At 49.9% G+C, this 7,970-nt stretch overlaps 1 non-coding gene and 1 pseudogene across 1 annotated transcript; both read right to left on the bottom strand.

The window, feature by feature from the left end:
• The window catches only part of LOC123688197, a 7,243-nt pseudogene extending 2,366 nt beyond the window's left edge, over positions 1–4,877 (bottom strand).
• A 507-nt stretch (positions 4,878–5,384) lies between these two features.
• LOC123687215 lies at positions 5,385–5,539 on the bottom strand. Its single transcript, XR_006748953.1, has one exon. It is a non-coding gene; the product is annotated as a 5.8S ribosomal RNA (ribosomal RNA).
• Positions 5,540–7,970: the final 2,431 nt, after the last annotated feature.

Here is a 7,970-nt window from a genome sequence, read left to right on the forward strand (position 1 = left end):
TTCAAGCATTCAAGTCGCAGCAGCGGACCCTTCCAACGGAGAGAGGGGACTCCTAAACCACCATCCTGGACAGAAGCATGGAAGTAACCATTTGGAGTATCATGAGGTAAGTGCAGCCATTTTCTAATATACAACCTTATCTTTCTATCTATTTTCTTCAGGTACCCGAAACGGACTCTGGACATGACCAGTTTATATGTCAGCCCTGGGATCAGTACATTTCTGAGAGCCCACATCCTTTGCTGTGGCTTGAGTGGCGCCTTGCTGATACTGGTGAGTTGTTTTTCCAGTATTTCAATTTGATTTTGTTTAGAGGCGCCTTCTGATATGAACAACACCCCCAAGTATTCCCATTCGTCCGTTCTTTTTAATGCTCTTAATGTAGTACCTTGGATTTTAAATGTACAATACGGATCTATCGCGATCTTTTTCATTTTTGGTATTGTTTTAATCGCTATTGTGGAGCTTTTGCCTTGGTTAATCTCCAGGCCACAGTTCTTCAAAAATTCAGCGGTGTTGTCCATCAGGGTCTGCAATCCTTTTTCAGTTGAAGCCATCAATACCAGGTCGTCTGCAAATGCCAGCACATTTATTATTGATCCCTCCATTTCGGCTCCTATTTCTTTGGGGATCTGCTTAAGCATTGCATCTATTACCAGATTAAACAATATGGGCGAGAGTGGATCACCCTGCTTGACCCCGCACGTCGGGTGTATTCCTGCGGAACACCAACCTGCGTGGTCAATCACGGTCTCACTTGAATCATAAATCGCCCTTAAGTAGTTCACCATCGCATCAGGTAGTCCTTTGGCACGTAAGATGTTAATGATAGCATTAATAGAGATAGAATCAAAGGCTTTGGCCATATCTATTACCGCCAGGAATAGCTTCTTTGTCTTCTTTCTATGTTGAGTTAGCACCATATCCAGTAACGCTATGTTCTCTGCGCATCCATTTGTTTTTCTGAACGCTCTTTGTCTCTCGTCCATTTCAATTTTGCTTAGGCGGTTTGCAAAAACTTTGTGAAACAGTCTTACCATAACTGATGACATTGTTAAAGGACGATATAAGCCTGGATCTTCGGCATTTTTCTTTTTCGGTATAAGAACGGTTCTCGACAAGCATAGATGTTGTGGTAGTTGTCCGCACCACATGAACAATGAGAACAAACGCGCAAGGATGTCGTGTGGAACCTCCTTTAACTTTTTATTTGTTAAACCGTCTGGTCCGGGTGCCGAGGAACCTTTCGGTAGAGCCACCTTAATTTCCAATTCAGTAATTGGGTTCCACAGATCTTCTTCAACTCTGTGCGCCTTAGGTAGATTCGGCGATGATCTAATGTCACGCGTGAAGACCGCTTTCCAATACGGTTCCATGATGTTCTTATTCATTCCTTCATTCCGCTCCAGATCATCTTCCAATATCCTTTTCACACATTTTCCTGGCTTTTTCTTCCACATATCCTGTACCCTTGCATAGTCCTCACGCCTCTTCTTCTTTTTTGATGAATTGTTTGTGTTCGGCGGGTTATTTAAGTTATTTGAGTTTTTCTTTTTATTTACAGCTGGGAACGTTTCTAGCAGGTATGCTGTGATCTCAGTGAGGACCCTAGGTATTGGTTGATCCTTCACCATGTAGCAGATCCTATTCATCCATACTGCATTAAAGCCACTATGTGTTAGTGGTGGCAAATTAACCAGATGTTCGGTAAGTATATTTCTAACTTTGTCATTAGAATCTTCATCTCTGGTATTCTCTCTCGATACCTCATCCACTGCCTGTTCCTGTTCACTGTCACTACCATTACTTGCATCTACTCCCTCTTTCAGATATTCTTGGACCAAGTTTTTATATTCTTGTTGTCTACGCTGTCCTTTAATAGATTCCAATGTTCTATTGAAATGTTTAATCAATTCCTGATTTATGAATCTATATCCTTCCTTGGTCAGTTGTGCTTCCTTTCTGGCCATCAATCTCTTTTCTTCTTCTGTCCATCTTTCCTTCTTATTTTCCTGTTTTTGCAGCTGCCTGACGTCATTTGCATCTGCATGGGCACGCCTTTCATGCACACCTCTTCCAGTGGCAGTTGTAAATCTCCTGTCGCAGTTGGAGAATCTACAGGGGTAAGTATTGTCCGAGTTGGAAGTGGACGGTCCAGGGTTAACTGGTTAAGAGTTAAGAGAGTCATAGTTACTCCCGCCGTTTACCCGCGCTTTTTTGAATTTCTTCACGTTGACATTCAGAGCACTGGGCAGAAATCACATTGCGTCAACACCCGCTGGGGCCATCGCAATGCTTTGTTTTAATTAGACAGTCGGATTCTCCCAGTCCGTGCCAGTTCTGAGTTGATTGTTAGATGACGGCCGCAGAGATTACCCAGAGCACCCTTGCGAGCACTCACGGGGTCTCGAAGCTTGACGATTCCGCGGGAGGCCAAGACGCGGGACCGAGCTCGGATCAAACGTAACGCAAGCGAAACGCATCACCTCGCCCAGGCCCGGTACGTTAGCCGTGACCCACTTCCCCAACAAGCCCGACACGCCACAATCCTCAGAGCCAATCCTTATCCCGAAGTTACGGATCTAATTTGCCGACTTCCCTTACCTACATTATTCTATCGACTAGAGGCTCTTTACCTTGGAGACCAGCTGCGGATATGGGTACGAGCCGGCGCGACGCCTACACGTGGCCCTCTCCCGGATTTTCAAGGTCCGAGGAGAAGATCCGGACACCGCCGCAAATGCGGTGCTCTTCGCGTTCCAAACCATATCTCCCTGCTAGAGGATTCCATGGAACTCGAACGCTTATGCAGAAAAGAAAACTCTTCCCGGATCTCTCGACGGCGTCTCCGGGTCCTTTTGGGTTGCCCCGACGAACTCTCTTACGAGGGCCCGGTTTAATTTCGGTTCCGCTGCCGGGTTCCGGAATAGGAACCGGATTCCCTTTCGCCCGACGGGCGTGCGTCACGCGTCAAGATGCATAGCATTTCTGCCACCACTTATAAACACGATTAACAACGCCACATCAACATCGGCTTTCGCCTAGGGCTTAGGATCGACTGACTCGTGTGCAACGGCTGTTCACACGAAACCCTTCTCCACCTCAGCTCTCCAGGGCCTCGCTGGAGTATTTGCTACTACCACCAAGATCTGCACCGAAGGCGGCTCCAGACGGCCTCACGGCCAGCCCTTCTGCGCTCACCTCCGCGACCCTCCTACTCATCAGGGCTTCATGACCGCCCCGAAGGGCGACCGCACATGCCACTGACGGCCGAGTATAAGCACGACGCTTCAGCGCCATCCATTTTCAGGGCTAGTAACTTCGGCAGGTGAGTTGTTACACACTCCTTGGCGGATTCCGACTTCCATGGCCACCGTCCTGCTGTCTTAAGTTACCAACGCCTTTCATGGTATCCCATAAGCGTCGATTTAGGCGCTTTAACTCGGCGTTTGGTTCATCCCACAGCGCCAGTTCTGCTTACCAAAAATGGCCCACTTGGCACTCTGATCCGAAATCTCGCGGCTTCACATTCAAGCAAGCCGGAGATCTCACCCATTTAAAGTTTGAGAATAGGTTGAGGTCGTTTCGACCCCAATGCCTCTAATCATTCGCTTTACCGGATGAGACTCGTATGCAACGAGCGCCAGCTATCCTGAGGGAAACTTCGGAGGGAACCAGCTACTAGATGGTTCGATTAGTCTTTCGCCCCTATACCCAGTTCCGACGATCGATTTGCACGTCAGAATCGCTACGGACCTCCATCAGGGTTTCCCCTGACTTCGTCCTGACCAGGCATAGTTCACCATCTTTCGGGTCCCAGCGTGTACGCTCTTGGTGCGCCTCCTCTCGCAATGAGAATGAGGCGCCCCGGGAATGCGGGTCAGTCATGGAGACCGACCATCTTCCCTTAGTTCACATAAAGTGAACCGTTACTTTCATTGCGCCTTTAGGTTTAGTGATTCCCAATGACTCGCGCACACGCTAGACTCCTTGGTCCGTGTTTCAAGACGGGTCCTGAAAGTACCCAAAGCAATAGCGTCGCTGATCGGCGTTTCAAGAGGTCTGTCCAAGAACACCGCGGCGAACAGTCGCAAACGGACGGAATCGGCACTAGGTCCGATCGCCATCACAATTCACATACTTGCCACGGGCCGGACGCGAACTAAGTCGCGGCCTCCCGCCATCAGTAAACCGTCGAGCGAGCTGTTCGGAAACCCAGTGTCCGTAAACATCGGAAAATCCGAGCTCACGGGCTACACTCGAGACCGTAGAACAGCACCCAACGGATCGCGACGACCTACTAGGGGAGAAGTGCACGCGTCCGAAGCCGGAGATGAACCGAAGGGAACAGCCAACGCGAACGTCGCCGTTTCCACAGTCAGTAAATCCCAACAACAGGCGCGAATGAATCTCCCCATTCGACCTTTCGGGTTTCTCAGGTTTACCCCTGAACGGTTTCACGTACTCTTGAACTCTCTCTTCAAAGTTCTTTTCAACTTTCCCTCACGGTACTTGTTCGCTATCGGTCTCGTGGTTATATTTAGCCTTAGATGGAGTTTACCACCCACTTAGGGCTGCACTCTCAAGCAACCCGACTCTAAGAAGAGATCCTCTAGCAAGCCGCAGCGGTCGCTACGGGCCTGGCACCCTCTATGGGCGATGGCCCCATTCAAGATGGACTTGAACGCGCCGCGAACTCGCCAGATAATGGATCCTTCCAAACACCACATCTCCCGGCGACCGGTTACGATCGCGGGATTCAGTGCTGGGCTAATCCCTGTTCGCTCGCCGCTACTAAGGGAATCCTAGTTAGTTTCTTTTCCTCCGCTTAATAATATGCTTAAATTCAGCGGGTAGTCTCACCTGTCCTGAGGTCGTATGTTCAAATCATCGAAACGTTCCGAAACTAACCTTTGGCGGCTCATAAAATCACGTACCTTACGCGAGGGAGTTAGCCTACTCAAAGGCGTCTATTATCTCCTGCTCCGTATGGCGGATCATGCGAATCCAAGCAAAGTGCTTCGGTGTTTCGGGGGTGCGCTCATGAAAGCTCATCCGCAACGCGCGACAACTGGCACATTAAAGCGATCGGACGTCGTTCAGATTTCTCGGACACGACGATCGCATGTCTACAGTCATGGGCGCAGATCGAGCAATACCACGACACCACAATATATGCTTTCGCAATTCAAGACGGCGCGTTACGAAAACAACTCCTCATCATTCCAACACACGAGGCGTCGAAACGACAGAACGTTGATCGTCACGCGGCAAACCGTCCAACTCGCCCAAATGACCTTCGGTACAGGATCAACGTTAGACGACCTTTACGTCGTCACTTCGTCAAGCCATAACGTCTGGCCGGGCAGTCTTTGTAATGGAACCGACCCTCAGTCAGGAGTGGTCCGAGGACAGTGTCCGAGGACCGCAATGTGCGTTCGAAATGTCGATGTTCATGTGTCCTGCAGTTCGCATGTTGACGCGCAATTAGCTGCGTTCTTCATCGACCCACGAGCCAAGTGATCCACCGTTCAGGGTAATCTTTTATGTTCGATTTCTCGGTACTAGTCGCAATGGACTTTCCCTCGAAATACGAGACGCCAACTGCGAACCTCCTCGAGAATGACATTCCAATGACTGAGACGACCCACTGAAGGGTCAATACGTCAGTCGATCGGCGCAAAATCTTCGGTTCAACTAGTTTGCGTACTAATCTAGTGACAATTATCGTAAAAAATTCGGACGGAGACAAACGTCGCAGACAATCCCGAAAGAGCATAAAAACGCTAATGTAACGGGCGTCGCACAACGTCGACGTCTTCGTCCCTGGAATAGATCGTCCTACCGAAGTCCGTAGACAACGGTAACGACTGATCGATTTCGGGCGAGAATCTTTAAAACCTGCAGCCGGCTCCTCGTTCCGTGCCAAACACGAAACTTCGCCCAGCCACGAACGCGGCAATCCAAGCGCTTCGAATCCTTATTCCGAGCACATCACGAGACTTCGCCCAACTACGAACGTCAGCATAAGCAGCCGGCTCCTCGTTCCATCAAGGAACTTCGCCCAACCACAAACGCCGACATAAGCGGCCGGCTCCTCATTTCGTGAGCATCTCTAAACATGGACCTACAACGAAGGCTGCACACACGTGCGGCCGGCTCCTCGTTTCGAGGATATCACAAGACTTCGCCCAACCACGAACGTCAGCATAAGCAGCCGGCTCCTCGTTCCGTCAAGGAACTTCGCCCAACCACAAACGCCGACATAGGCGGCCGGCTCCTCATCTCGTAAACATCACGAAACTTCGCCCAACCACACGAACGCAAAGCCAGCGGCCGGCTCCTCGTTCCGTGCACATCACGAAACTTCGCCCAACCACAAAACTCTACGTGCGTTCTAGGTACCCGGATAATCGGTCTAAACGATCGCATCCATATAGGGTTCCGGTCATAATCGTCTAACCAAATGCTCACATAATCTGCGATCGTTCTGAAACGACGGACGTAAGCCAAGAGGAGACGCCGACCAGATGTTTAACGTCGATCGGGCAACGTGATAGCTCACTATTATCTCACGGCGCCGCTCCCACAAAATGTTAAGGAAGGCTAATCCGATCGATTGAAGCTACCTCGAGCCAACTGCTTGATCGACGATGACGGTTTCGGTTTCTAAAACTTGATTTATGTTTTTGTTTGTATAATGAAATACGCACAAAACAAATCTTGTTAATGATCCTTCCGCAGGTTCACCTACGGAAACCTTGTTACGACTTTTACTTCCTCTAAATGATCAAGTTTGGTCATCTTCCCAGCAACAGCGGTGACGCCGAAACGCCACCGCGTACCGGTCCGAAGACCTCACTAAATCATTCAATCGGTAGTAGCGACGGGCGGTGTGTACAAAGGGCAGGGACGTAATCAACGCGAGCTTATGACTCGCGCTTACTGGGAATTCCTCGTTCATGGGGAACAATTGCAAGCCCCAATCCCTAGCACGAAGGAGGTTCAACGGGTTACCCGGTCCTCTCGGACAGGGAAGACACGCTGATTCCTTCAGTGTAGCGCGCGTGCGGCCCAGAACATCTAAGGGCATCACAGACCTGTTATTGCTCAATCTCGTGCGGCTAGAAGCCGCCTGTCCCTCTAAGAAGAATATAATGTACGCAGACAGTAAAAACCCACCGACCGAAGCCGGGGGCCTTTGAGGATGTCTAATACGCCTAGTTAGCAGGCTAGAGTCTCGTTCGTTATCGGAATTAACCAGACAAATCGCTCCACCAACTAAGAACGGCCATGCACCACCACCCACCGAATCAAGAAAGAGCTCTCAATCTGTCAATCCTTCCGGTGTCCGGGCCTGGTGAGGTTTCCCGTGTTGAGTCAAATTAAGCCGCAGGCTCCACTCCTGGTGGTGCCCTTCCGTCAATTCCTTTAAGTTTCAGCTTTGCAACCATACTTCCCCCGGAACCCAAAAGCTTTGGTTTCCCGGAAGCTGCCCGCCGAGTCATCGGAGGAACGTCGGCGGATCGCTAGCTGGCATAGTTTATGGTTAGAACTAGGGCGGTATCTGATCGCCTTCGAACCTCTAACTTTCGTTCTTGATCAATGAAAACGTTTTTGGCAAATGCTTTCGCTTCTGTCCGTCTTGCGACGATCCAAGAATTTCACCTCTAACGTCGCAATACGAATGCCCCCATCCGTTCCTGTTAATCATTACCTCGAGGTTCCGAAAACCAACAAAATAGAATCGAGGTCCTGTTTCATTATTCCATGCATAAAATATTCTGGCAAAATTTCAGCCTGCTTTAAGCACCTTAGTTTGTTCAAAGTAAAAGTGCCGGCCCACCTCGACACTCAGTGAAGAGCACCGCGGCGGGGCAATTTGGGCCGCCCTTGCGAACGACCCGCCGGCAGGACGTCTCGCGACACGCCAGTTGACACCGCGAACGATGAACCGGACGGCGCGAGAC

This window comes from Harmonia axyridis, chromosome X, assembly GCF_914767665.1.
Source record: "Harmonia axyridis chromosome X, icHarAxyr1.1, whole genome shotgun sequence".
In the NCBI taxonomy this organism is placed as follows: Eukaryota; Metazoa; Arthropoda; class Insecta; order Coleoptera; family Coccinellidae; genus Harmonia; species Harmonia axyridis.